At 38.1% G+C, this 13,788-nt stretch overlaps 1 pseudogene; it reads right to left on the bottom strand.

Moving 5' to 3' along the window:
- Nucleotides 1-10,089: 10,089 nt before the first annotated feature.
- Nucleotides 10,090-11,294, bottom strand: LOC101328690 (small ribosomal subunit protein uS10-like; annotated as a pseudogene).
- Nucleotides 11,295-13,788: the final 2,494 nt, after the last annotated feature.

Raw genomic sequence — 13,788 nt, 5'->3', positions numbered from 1 at the left:
TCCTTTGCTGTGCAGAAGCTTATACGATTAGGTCCCATGTGTTTATTTTTGCTTTTATTTCCTTTGCTTTAGGAGACAGATGCAAAAAAATATTGCTATAATTTACATCAGAGAACCAAAAATTTTTGGTTCTCTGACATAAATTGTCTAGAACCAAAAATATCTCCAAGGTATGCCTATATGTATACCAGTTGAAGAGAAATTAAACTAAGTTAAATATGAAAATGAATTTCAGATTCACAGCAAAATTAAATCCATTCTTTTCATTGTCCCAGTCTTCTATATCTGCCATCTAATCTATTTGGAATAAGCAGATGTTTCTGAAAACTCAGATTTAGAATATCATCCTTAAGGGTGTTGGAGAAGAAAAGAGATAAAGGACAGAGTAAAGGAGGGTCACAGGGCTAAAAGGCAATAACTGCACTTAAGTGTTTAAAGAACAGCATTTGTGTAGCAGCAAGGAAATTAAAGAGATATGTTGTAGAAATTCTGGTTTTCTGGAAGACTCTATGGGCAAGTTACAGGCATAGTTGAAATAAAACACATTGAACTAAGCTAAGAGTTTAGGCTTTTCCACTGACACACTGTATGATTTTGAACAAGTTACTTTACCTTTTCAGGCTTCAGAAACATATTTGTTTGAAAAGCAAGATGTCAGGTTATATGCCCCTCTCCCATGTTTTCTGAGGGGAAAGCTGCCTACTGTTTTTCCACACTGTCTCTTCAGTGATCAACTTCTTTATTCCTTTTTCTCTTCACATTTCCTCTTCTTTCCTTCTGGGGCTCACTCTGCTTTACGGTGCTTCACAGTCCTCTTAATGAAAGGGTCAATCTGATGAGTCTTAACTAGGCTAAAATAAATTATTCTTTGTTTCAGGTTTGCTTCTTCATCAGGCTCTCAAAAGCATACTAAAAAAGCAAAATTTAAATACAATCAGTCATGAAAGCATCTTGCAAATCCAGGGTATTCTCCAGCAACTTGGGAATATTCCCAATATACTTCAGCTCTCCCAATGAGCACTGAGCAGCATTCTTGGCTAGAGTTTTCACACCTTAATTTGTCAGTAATCACCAGGTTTAGAAATACATAGCCCTTCTTGGAACCACAGGACCAAAAATAATTTCAGGAGATCGCCTCGTTCAATCATCTGTATTGTCTAAACGTTTTTCCCACTAGACAAATCAACATTTTGTATACATTGAAGCTACACAGAGTTGTATCATAAGCCTGCTAGGCATAGGCTGTGCCTGATATTTTATATAATACTTAGAGTCCTGTGAGTGTTAATTCAACAAGCACTAGCACCACAAAATAAACAAATTTAGCATGCCTGGCAACATCTTCACTACTTTCCCCCCTCCTTGTCACCTACTCAAGCATTCTGGCACTATGGTTTCCCCATGCCAAGCCACTGTGATTTCCTTAGATGCTTCTGAAATTCAGCAAGACATGCTCAACTAGAACTGATCATGGGACATACACCCTGGAAAATATATCAGTACTAAGCAAATAGGAATCCCCTTAGCATTGTAAGAAAAATAGTACAGTGGAAAAATATTTTTCTAACAAATAATTCCTTTCATGAAATGAGAAGTTTGGAATTAGTGGTAAGATAACTGGTATCTGTTACATGAAAGATTCTCTCACTTTCTCTAAATACCTCTCTAAAAATATAATGTATCAGAATTCTAGTTCATAACACAGATCCTCATATGAACAAAAATACAAATAACATATTACGAACAGATTCACTTGGTTAGATAACCTCTGAAAGTGCTTAAATTGAAAGAATTTAATTCCATGAATATTTCTATCAGGTAGGTACTCACATATACTTTTAAAATACATCCAGGACAGTTAAGATGGTGGAGTAGGAGGATGTGGAATTCATCTCTTTCCATGGATGCATCAGGAATACACCTATAGATGCAACAATACCCACAGAACACTGGCTGAACACTAGCAGAAGACCTTGGACATGGGAAAGGACTATAAATATCCCTGCATAACTGGGCAGGACAAGAAAAAGAAAGGAGAAGGAGGAGGAGAGGAATCGGGATGGGACCTGCACCCTGGCACAGGGGAACTGAAGCAGAGGAGAGATTCCCGAATTTGAGGAAACCTCTTTCTGATAGGGAAATCGATTGAGAGAGAAGGGAGGCATTTGAGGCTGCTGGAAGAGGGTGAAGCAGCCAATCTGTGGCAGACGTGACAGAGTGAGAACTACACAGATGGTCTGTACCACAGCCCTATGTACCCTGGACTGGGATGTGTGTTCACAGGTGTGCAAGGGGGCTGGGAGCTGGAGAGTTGGGATTGGAGAACAGGCCCACGGTGAGAACTGCTGTTGGCTGTGGGGAGACAGACTGAGGGGATGGGAGGGAGGAAATCCATAGCAAGAAATGCCTATGGAGGCAGACTGGACTGCCATGGAAGCAGGCGCTACTGCCGAGTCCCACGCAGGGAGAGGAACCACTATTGTAGCCTCTCTCTCCCCACATGCCAGAGCCTGCATGGACAATAAAAGCAGCCCTCTCAGGGCTGGCCCTCACACGCCGGCTTCAGGGCAATAAAAACAGCCCCCTCAGGGCTGGTCCTCATGCACTTATGCCAGGAGCTAGAAAAGACCCTCACTAGGGCCATATCTCTTGTGCCTGTGGCCACCAGCTTCCCTGAATATTTGGTGCATCCCAGGGCTTCTGTGATCCAAGCAGTCATACCACCTCTGCACCCTGTTCTCACTGGGGTAGACCCAAGATCTCCAAGGCAGCCTCAGGACCAGACTCCTCTGGGTGGACCACACACTGAGGCGGGGATAAAACCAAAGCTGAACCCCAGGGATGGGGCGACTAAAGAAGGGGATCAAAAATCTTTCCATGAGCTTCACAAGCTGCAGATTAAATCCCCACAATCAACTAGGTAGACCCTGTGTCTACGTAATATCTGAGTAGACAGTGAGTGTTCCCACAAAAGAAAACAGTCTAGCTCTGGCAGCTGAGGACTTTGGAGGCAAGTACACGCAGGAATTGGGCCGGATCAGAGTCTGAATGGTCCCCACAGGGCCCACAGCAGGTCCAGAGACGAGCCTGGAGGCAGAGGAGGGCCTCTTGGGGAGGCAGAAGTGGGCTGTGGCTCACAGTGTATGCAAGGACACTTACAGCTGAGACTCAGGGAAACATAATTATTACTATTCTTTTTAATATGTGTTGACTCATTCTGCTGTTGGTTATGGCTTTTTTTGTTTGTTGTTTTACTTTTTTTATTTAGTCTTTTGGGATCTTTGTGTTTTGTAACATCGTTTTTATTTTTTTAATACATATTTCTATTTTTACTTTGCTTTTCTGTTCTGTGTTCTTTTCCCTTATTTTTTTCTTCTTCTTTTTCTTTAACTTATTTTTTATACTTCCATTTCTACTTTGCTTTTGTGTTGTTCTGCGTTTCTTCCCTTTTTTAAAATTTTAATCATTTTTATCAGTTTCTTCTGTTTCTGTGTTTTATTCTTCAGTGGGCACACTGCTTTGGTTCTGTTTTTAGGTTTTGTGTTTTTGATATTTTTTATTGCAATTGTTTGATTTCACTCTTGGGTTCTTCTGCTTGTCTGGTTGTTCTCTTGCTTTTTGTTTTATTTGGTCCTGTTTTTGTTTCTTTTGTATGTGTGTGTGTTTCCTTGTTTCTGTTTTTGTTTATTTGATTTTGTTTTTACCATTTGTCTGGGGATTGGTTTGTCATTTTTTTTTCTTTAATATTATACTTTTTAAATTTCTATTTCTACATTGCTTTTCTGTTGTTCGGTCTTCTTTCCCCTTTTTCTTTTTCTTTCTTTTCTTTAATCATTTTTCTCAGTTTGTTTTGTTTCTTTGCTTCATTCTTTAGTTGGCACTCTGCTTTGGTTTTGTTTTGTGGTTTTGTGTTTTCGTTAGTTTTCTTTTTAATTGTTTGATTTCATTCTTGGGTTCTTTTGTTTGTCTGTTGTTCTCTTGCTTTTTGTTTTATTTGATTCTCTTTTATTTCTTTTTTGTGTGTGCGTGTTTCCTCGTTTCTGTTTTTGTTTGTTCGATTTTACTTTTTACCATTTTTCTGGAGTTCTGTTAGTCTTTAAAAAAAAATTTTCTTTAATCCCCTTTATTGCCAGGACAAGCAAAATGTGAGGTCTTGGTTCCCCAACCAGAAGTCGGGCCCGAGGCTCTGGGGTGGGAGAACCAAGTCCAGGACATTGGACCACTAGAGAATTCCCAGCCCCAGGGAAAGAGCTCACATGGAGGCCACTATCTGACCCCAAGACCCAGCTCCACTGAACTGCCTGCAGCTCCCAGTGCTGGGCGCCTCACACCAAACAGCAAACAGGACAGGAACACAAACCCACCCATCAGCACACAGACGACCTAAAGTCACACTAAGCTCACAGACATCCCAAAACACAACCTGACAGGGCCCTGCTTATCAGAGGTAAAAGACTCAGTTCTACCCACCAGAATACAGGCACCAGTCCCTCCCATCGGGTAGCTTACACAAGCCACTGGACCAACCTCACCACCAGGGGCAGAGAACAGAAGCAAGAGGAATTACAACCCTGCAGCCTAGGGAAAGGAGACCTCAAATACTATAAGTTAGACAAAATGAGAAGAGAGAGAAATATCTTGCAGGCAAAGAAAAAAGATAAAAACCCATAACACCAAATAAATGAAGAGGAAGTAGGCAAACTACCTGAAAAAGAATTCAGAGTAATGATAGTAAACATGATCTAATCTTGAAAATAGAATAGAGAAAATACAAGAAACATTTAAGAAGGACGTAAAGAAACTAAAGAGCAAACAAACAGTAATGAACAACACAATAACTTAAATTAAAAATAGTCTAGAAGGAATCAATAGCAGAATAACTGAGGAAAAAGACCGAATAAGTGAACTGGAAGACAGTATGGTGGAAATAACTGCCGCAGAGCGGAATAAAGAACAAAGAATGAAAAGAATGCAGCACAGACTCAGAAACCTCTGGGACATTAAGCACACCAGCATTCAAATTATAGGTGTCCCAGAAGAAGAAGATAAAAAGAAAGCGTCTGAGAAAATATTTGAAGAGATTATAGTCAAAAACTTCCCCAACATGGGAAAGGAAATAGTCAAGTCCAGAAAGTGCAGAGTCCCGTAAAGGATAAACCCAAGAGAAACATGCAGAGACACCCATTAATCAAACTAACAAACATTAAACACAGAAAAAATACTAAAAGCAGTAAGGGAAAAGCAACAAATAACATATAAGGGAATCCCTCTAAGGTTAACAGCTGATCTTTCAGCAGAAACTCTGTAGGCCAGAAGAGGGTGACAGGATATATTTAAAGTGATGAAAGGGAAAAACCTATAACCAAGATTACCCAGCAAGAATCTCATTCATATTTGATGAAAAAATCAAAAGCTTTATAGACAAGCAAAAGTTAAGAGAATTCAACACCACCAAACCAGCATTACAACAAATGCTACAGGAACTTCTCTAGGAAGGAAACACAAGAGAAGGAAAACACCTACAAAAACAAACCCAAGACAATTAAGAAAATGATAATACAAAAATACATATCAATAATGACCTTAAATGTAAAAGGACTAAATGCTCCAACCAAAAGATACAGACTGGCTGAATGGACAAAAAAAGATCCATATACATGCTGTCTACAAGAGACCCACATTGGACCTAGGGACATATACAGCCTGAAAGTGAGGGGATGGAAAAAGATATTCCAGGCAAATAGAAATCAAAAGAAAGCTGGAGCAGTAATTCTCATATCAGACAAAATACACTTTAAAATAAAGACTATTACAAGAGACAAGGAAGGACACTACCTAATGATCAAGGGATCAATCCAAGAAGAAGACATAACAATTGTAAATATTTATGCACCCAACATAGGAGAACCTCAATACATAAGGCAAATGATGACAGCCATAAAAAGGGAAATTGACTCTAACACAATAATAGTAGGGGACTTTAACACCCCTCTTACCCCAATGGACAGATCATCCAAAATGAAAATAACTAAGTAAACACAAGCTTTAAATGACACATTAGACCATATGGACTTAACAGATATTTATAGGACATACATCCAAAAACAATAGAATATACATTCTTCTCAAGTGCACATGAACATTCTCCACGATAGATTACATCTTGGGTCACAAATCAACCCTCGTTAAATTTTTAAAAATTGAAATCATATCAAACATCTTTTCTGACCACAATGCTATGAGCCTAGATATCAGTTACAGGAAAAAAGAAACTGTAAAAAGTACAAACACACAAAGGCCAAACAATACTAAAATAACCAAGAGATCAATGAAGAAATCAAAGAAGAAATCAAAAAATACCAAGAAACAAATGATAATGAAAATGTAATGACACAAAACCTATGGGATGCAGCAAAAGCTAAGAGGGAAGTTTATAGCAATACAATACTACCTCAAGAAAAAAGAAAAATCTCAAATAAACAATCTAACCTTACACCTAAAGCAATTAGAGAAACAAGAACAAAAAAACCTTGAAGTTAGCAGAAGGAAAGAAATCATAAATATCAGATCAGAAATGAATGAAAAAGAAATGGATAAGATCAGAAATAAATGAAGGAAACAATAGCAAAGATCAATAAAACTAAAAGCTGGTTCTTTGAGAAGATAAACAAAATTGATAAACCATTAGCCAGACTCATCAGGAAAAAAAGGGAAAAGACTCAAATCAACAGAATTAGAAATGAAAAAGGAGAAGTAAAAACTGACACCACAGAAATACAAAGGATCATGAGAGACTACTACAAGGAACTATATGTCAATAAAATGGACAACTTGGAAGAAATGGACAAATTCTTAGAAAAGTACAACCTTCCAAGACTGAACCAGGAGAATTAGAAAATATGAACAGGGCAATCACAAGCACTGAAACTGAAACTGTGATTTAAAATCTTCCAACAAAGAAAAGCCCAGGACGAGATGGCTTCACATGTGAATTACATCAAACATTTAAAGAAGAGCTAACACCTATCCTCTCAATATCTTCCAAAACATAGCAGAGGGAGGAACACTCCAAATGCATTCTGAGGCCACCATCGCCCTGATAACAAAACCAGATACAGATGTCACAAAAAAAAGAAAACTACAGACCAATATCACTGATGAACATAGATGCAAAAATCCCCAACAAAATACTAGCAAACAGAATCCAGCAGCACATTAAAACTATCATACACCATGATCAAGTGAGGATTATTCCAGGAATGCATGGATTCTTCAATACATGCAAATCAATCAATGTGATACACCAAATTAACAAATTGAAGGATAAAACCATATGATAATTTCAATAGATGCAGAAAAAGCTTTCAACAAAATTCAACACCAATTTATGATAAAAACTCTCCAGAAAGTGGGCAAAGAGGGAATGTACTTCAACATAATAAAGGCCATATATGAAAAACCCACAGCAAATATCATTCTCAATGGTGAAAAACTAAAAGCATTTCCTCTAAGATCAGGAACAAGTCAAGGGTGCCCACTCTTGCCACTTTTATTGAACAGAGTTTTGGAAGTCCTGGCCACAGCAATCAGAGAAGAAAAAGAAATAAAAGGAATCCAAACTGGAAAAGAAGTAAAGCTGTATTGTTTGCAAATGACATGACACTATACATAGAAAATCCAAAAGATACCACCAGAAAACTACTAGAGCTAATCAATGAATTTGATAAGGTAGCAGGATACAAAATTACTGCACAGAAATCTCATGCATTCCTATACACTAACAATGAAAAATCAGAAAGAAATTAAGGAAACACTCCCATTTACCATTGCAACAAAAAGAATGAAATACCTAGGAATAAAGTTACATAAGGAGGAAAAGAACTGTATGCAGAAAACTGTAAGACACTGATGAAAGAAATCAAAGGCAATACAAACAGATGGAGAGACATACCATATTCTTGGATTGGAAGAATCAATATTGTGAAAATGACTATACTACCCAAAGCAATCTACAGATTCAATGCAAGCCCTATAAAATTACCAATGGCACTTTTCACAGAACTAGAACAAAAAATTTCGCAATTTGTATGGAAACACAAAAGACCCCAAATAGCCAAAGCAATCCTGAGAAAAAAAACAGAGCTGGAGGAATCAGGCTCCCTGACTTCAGACTATACTACAAATTACAGTAATCAAGACAGTATGGTGCTGGCACAAAAACAGACATATATATCAATGGAAAAGGATGGAACTCCCAGAGATGAACCCACACACATATGGTCACCTTATCTTTGATAAAGGAGACAAGAATATAGAATGGAAAAAAGCCTCTTCAATAGTGGTGCTGGGAAAACTGGACAGCTATATGTAAAAGAATGAAATTAGAACACTTCCTAACACCATACACAAAAATAAACTCAAAATGGATTAAAGACCTAAATCTAAGGCCAGACCTTATAAAATATAAAACTTTTAGAGGAAAACATAGGCAGAACACTCTATGACATAAATCACAGCAAGATCCTTTCTGACCCACTTCCTAGAGTAATGGAAATTTTAAAAAATGTAAACAAATGGGACTTAATGAAACTTAAAATCTTTTGTGCAGCTTAGGAAACCATAAACAAGATGAAAAGACAACCCTCAGAATGAGAGAAAATATTTGCAAAGGAATCAATGGACAAATGATTAATTGTTCAAATATACAAACAGCTCATGCAGCTCAATATCAAAAAAAACAAATAACCCAATCCAAAAATTGGCAGAAGACCTAAATAGACATTTCTCTAAAGAAGATACAGATTGCCAGCAAACACATGAAAAGATGCTTGGCATCACTAATCATTAGAGAAACACAAATCAAAACCACAATGAGGTATCACCTCACACCAGTCAGAATGGCCATCATCAAAAAATGATGAGGGTGTGGAGAAAATCGAACCCTCTTGCATTGTTGGTGGGAATGTAAATTGATACAGCCACTATGGAGAACAGTATGGATGTTCCTTAAAAAACTAAAATTAGAACTATCATATGACCCAGCAATCCCACTACTGAGCATATACCCTGAGATACCATAATTCAAAAAATATACATGTACCACAATGTTCATTGTAGCACTATTTACAATAGCCAGGACATGGAAGCACCTAAATGTCCATCGACAGATGAATGGATAAAGAAGATGTGGCACATTTATACAACAGAATATTACTCAGCCATAAAAAGGAATGAAATTGAGTTATTTGTAGTGAGGTGGATGGGTCTAGAGACTGGCATACAGAGTGAAGTGTCAGAAAGAGAAAAACAAATACCGTATGCTAACACATATATATGTAATCTAAAAAAATGGTACTGTTGAACCTAGTGGCAAGGCATGAATAAAGACACAGAATCTAAAATCCTGCTTTCTGAAGCAGCTTTGCTCTTTTAGCTTTTGTAGCTCACTGATCCACCACCAACCCCCATGTTTACTTATAGTGTTGCCATCTTCACTCACTCCAATGCTGTACCTAGAAACCGGGCACATGTCCTGGACTCCCTTCCACCATAGGGGACTTCTCTGGACCCTCAGGACACCCACTGAGTGGGATGAGAATTATTTAAAAGTCTCCTCGTTAATCCTGGTGTGCCAGGTCTGGTCTAGGTCTCAAGGGCCCTCTTGAACTCCAATAGCTTCAATAACCTTCATGAGATATGGAGCCCTGTGGCCTACAGAAGGCTCCCAAAGTTCCAGCAGCAAGTGTGCAGAAAATCTGTACAAGGACTTTCTCTGTGCCAAGAAGCAAAACAATTCTTTAGCAAGTGCAGGAGACTTCCAGCCATTTATTATCTCACAGCTGCAGTCTAGAAAATAACCTACACAACAAGGATCATGCAAAGAGCTATTTTATGAAAAAATGCCAATGAAGGTTCCAAGTGTTTATTTTAGAGATTTTAGAAGACTTATTCAGCAAAAAAATTAAATCTACCTTCATTTAAAACTTTCTCAATAATCTCCATTAACAAATATGATAGTATAAAAGAAAACAATGTTTTTCAACATAAATTTCAAAAAGAGCAAATATCCTTAATGGCTTATTGCTTTGATTATAGAAAAACAATTATCAGTGCTTTAGCTAGATCTATTGATTTTTTTAAATTAATTAATTAATTAATTTAATTTTGGCTGCATTGGGTCTTCATTGCTGCATGGGCTTTCTCTAGTTGTGGTGAGCAGGCACCACTCTTCATTTTGGTGCACATGCTTCTCATTGCAGTGGCATCTCTTGCTGTGGAGCATGGGCTCTAGGCTCCCCAGCTCTAGATTGCAGGCTCAGTAGTTGTGGCTCAGAGGCTTAGTTGCTCCATGGCATGTGGGATCTTCCTGGACCAGGGATCAAATCCATGTGCCCTGCACTGGCAGGTGGATTCTTAACCACTGTGCCACCAGGGAAGTCCCAAGATCTACTGATTCTTTACCCACTGGATTCAACTAACATCATTCTGAAAACTTGTTAGAGCTCTTCAGTAATTACATAGAGAAAATCTATCTTGGATTATGTAAACAAAGGAAACACAGAAATGTTAATAATCAGAAATTATTCTTGAATTACTACTAATCCTAATTTTTTTTTCTCTTTGAAACTACTTCCTCACAACACAGATAATAACAATGTATAACAGTAAAAGAGACTTGAGTTTCTCTTTTTTACTTTTTTTTTTAACAACTGATTATCAATTTATTTAAAATGTTGATTTAAGCATCTGCAGTGGTGACTTCAACCTCGACTCCTGGCTCAATACTGATGGACGTGATCTGCTTGAAGATCTCAGAAGGGCTGTGCAGGTCAATGAGTCACTCGTGGATCCTCAACTGCAAACGATCTCAAGTCTTAGAACCTTCACCACAAGGAGTTTTCCTTGTAGTTATTCTCAGAGTCTTGGTAGGCATCCGAACGATTCTTCTCCTTAGCGTCTCTGATCAGTTCAGCACATACCTTCTCCAAAGACTTCAACGTTGCGGTTAGTGAGGGTGATTCTAATCCAGTGTATCGCCACCTCTGGCTCCACGGCAGTCCGGTATCTGTAAAGCCATGGCTGTGGCATGGCTTCCTGACCAACTTGTTCCTCAGCGAGGGCAAACAGCGGTGAGTCAGGAGCATGAGTGGGTGGCCTGAGGCTCTGCTGCAGCAACGACCGCATCTTCCTCCAAGAGCTCTCCTGTGTCTTTATGAGGCAAATGTGAGTGAACCAAAAAACTTCCAGAGAAGAGAAAAAATGAAAAATATTAAATCCAAAAAATTCACGAAAAGTTAATGCTCCAATTGCTTCAATTTTACTTGAATAAATAAAGCTTGGTTGTAATTGTTAGAAAATAAAAATACTTTGCAGTGTTTCAGATTCCAACATTTTGGAAGGATTATAGATTGGCAAGAAGAGACCACAAACTCACATGCATACAGACACCCACATTTATGCAGAGTAAGATTAATTTCTGATTTAATTAAATAATGATTCAGAACACAGGGTTGTCCCACAGGGCAGAAGCAGATGCATCCTCCCCAGTCTAGTTCTCATGGTGACACTTGATGCATGACCATGCATCCAGCAACACTAAATCTCTTGATCTCAGAGTCATGCTTTCTCTTTAGCACACATTCAGTTATTTGATGCTTTCCAGCATCATCCTGAACTTTATGCCTTTCAAACACTCAATTGATTCCTATTCATTATACCCACAGGACTCATTCCCTCACTTGTTTCTGATTATTTATCAAATATTACTTTATCAGACACAGACTACTCTGTATAAAAAGTATTCTCATAATTTCTCTATCTCTCGAATCTTATTTTACTTCTCTTCAAAGTACATATCACCATATTATTTTCCTGGTTTTATGGTTTGCCTCCCCCACCCCATCAGAACATAAGCTTTCTGAAATCAGAGACCCTGTCAGTTTTGTTCATTGCTATGTCTTTAGAACAGAAAACAGTGCCTGGTAGACAGTAACCCCTCAATAAATATTTGCCTAATACATGAATAAATAATTTGTGAAGAAGAGAATCAACTCTATTTTGGATATGTTGAAATTGAAGAGCTTGGAAACATGGGTTAAAAATGAAGAAAGATTTAGCAGCTACCCACCTAGGTGTGATAAATGAAGCTAAATGAAACTGATAAGAGTAGGTGAGTTCCTTCAGGTAAAGAAAAAGTACTAAGAGAGAATAAAATGGGACTAAGTAGAGAAATCTCATAGAACCCTTGTTTTTGAATGAAGGTATAGAAGAGAATTCAGTTAAAAGTATGGGGAAAAGGCCATCAGAGAAATAAAGAACGATCCTAAGGCATACAGTTCCAAGAGGCAGAAGATGGTCAATCAAGCCCAAACCTACAGAGAAGAACAGCCAGATAAGGAGCAGCTGGATTGGTAGGAAGTCACTGATGACCTCTGAAAGACCAGTTTTGGAATAGGGCAGAAACTAAGTCTCAGTGCCTTGAGATATGAAGAGGATGGGGTGAAAATGTGGAGGCAGAGAGTCAAGAGTCTCTTCATCTCCCCTGAGCTTCAAGAGTACCTGATATATTTGTTGAATAAATGAGTACATAGATAAATGAATACAGTTTTCTCCCCAGAATGAAGACAGCACATAAATTGCCGCTGAAGTCATGAGATTAAAATGGTAAACAAAACACTCTTTTCAACAACATAGGTTGTATAAAAATATTTCCCTAATCAAAATCAATTTTCTCAGTAGTTTTCCCTCAATAAACATACAGTTTATTCCTGTAACTCATTTTTAAGTGAGCTCCTATGACTTTCATTTGTACCTTGTTTTTTATTTTTGTTTAAAATGTATTCTTGGTTAATGGAGCCTTTAGAAATTTACCTCGAGGTCCCGACTCTGTCTCAGTGGGGACTGACCCTTGCTTTCTTTGGAATTGATAGCCTCTCAGCTGTGCTCCATTGATTTAGCTTCCCAGGTATGCCAGAGGCCACCCTGATGCATGAAGGAGTATGTCCTGAAGTGAACTAATAAAGGGCCTAGTTAGGAAGGTAACATGGTAATAAAATACATGTAAGAAGAGAAATCACTCAGCTTTCCACAAGAAGAACCACCAAATAGGTACATGAAGAAACATATTTCTAGTGGGGTTTAAACATAAATTATAATTAAATTTCTTGCTTTTCTGAACCCACAGCAAACTTATCTTAATCTGTCCCTGGGGTTGTCAAATAAGAGTGTGCATCAAAATCACCTGGAGGAGCTGTTCAACCACAGACTGTTGGGCCATACTCCCCCAGTTTCTGATTCAGTGGTCTGGGGTGGGGACAAATAATCTGCACTTCTAACAAGTTCTCAAGTGATGTGGATTATGCTGGACAGAACCACACTTCCAAAAACTACTGGTCTATGCAAACTGTATATATATTTTCATAAGAATTTTTCCCCTACTTTCCTGTTGTCCTTCAGAGAAAAAGAGTCTAATTCTCACCCCAGCACTACTTCCCTGGTTTCTGTCAGTTTCTCTTGTGGAAAAAAAATTTTAAAGCTTTAAAAGCAAGAACAAAGTGATGTTAGGAGTAACCAAGCCTGGGTTTTCAGCTTCTACTCATTTTTAAGTGGAATGAAGGTTTTATCTTAGTCAATAAGACGTTAGTGTCCCTTAGGAAAAAGAAGTGGTGGTATGACACTCCTGATTTCATATTACACTACAAAGCAAAAATAATTAAAACCTCATGGTATTGACAGAAAAACATACACAGAGATCAGTGGAACAGAATTGAGAGTTCAGAAATAAACTCA

The sequence above is a fragment of the Tursiops truncatus genome, chromosome 17 (assembly GCF_011762595.2).
Source record: "Tursiops truncatus isolate mTurTru1 chromosome 17, mTurTru1.mat.Y, whole genome shotgun sequence".
Taxonomy (NCBI): Eukaryota; Metazoa; Chordata; class Mammalia; order Artiodactyla; family Delphinidae; genus Tursiops; species Tursiops truncatus.
The sequence above is the reverse complement of the archived record's forward strand: the minus strand, read 5'-3'. Positions and strand labels throughout refer to the sequence as shown.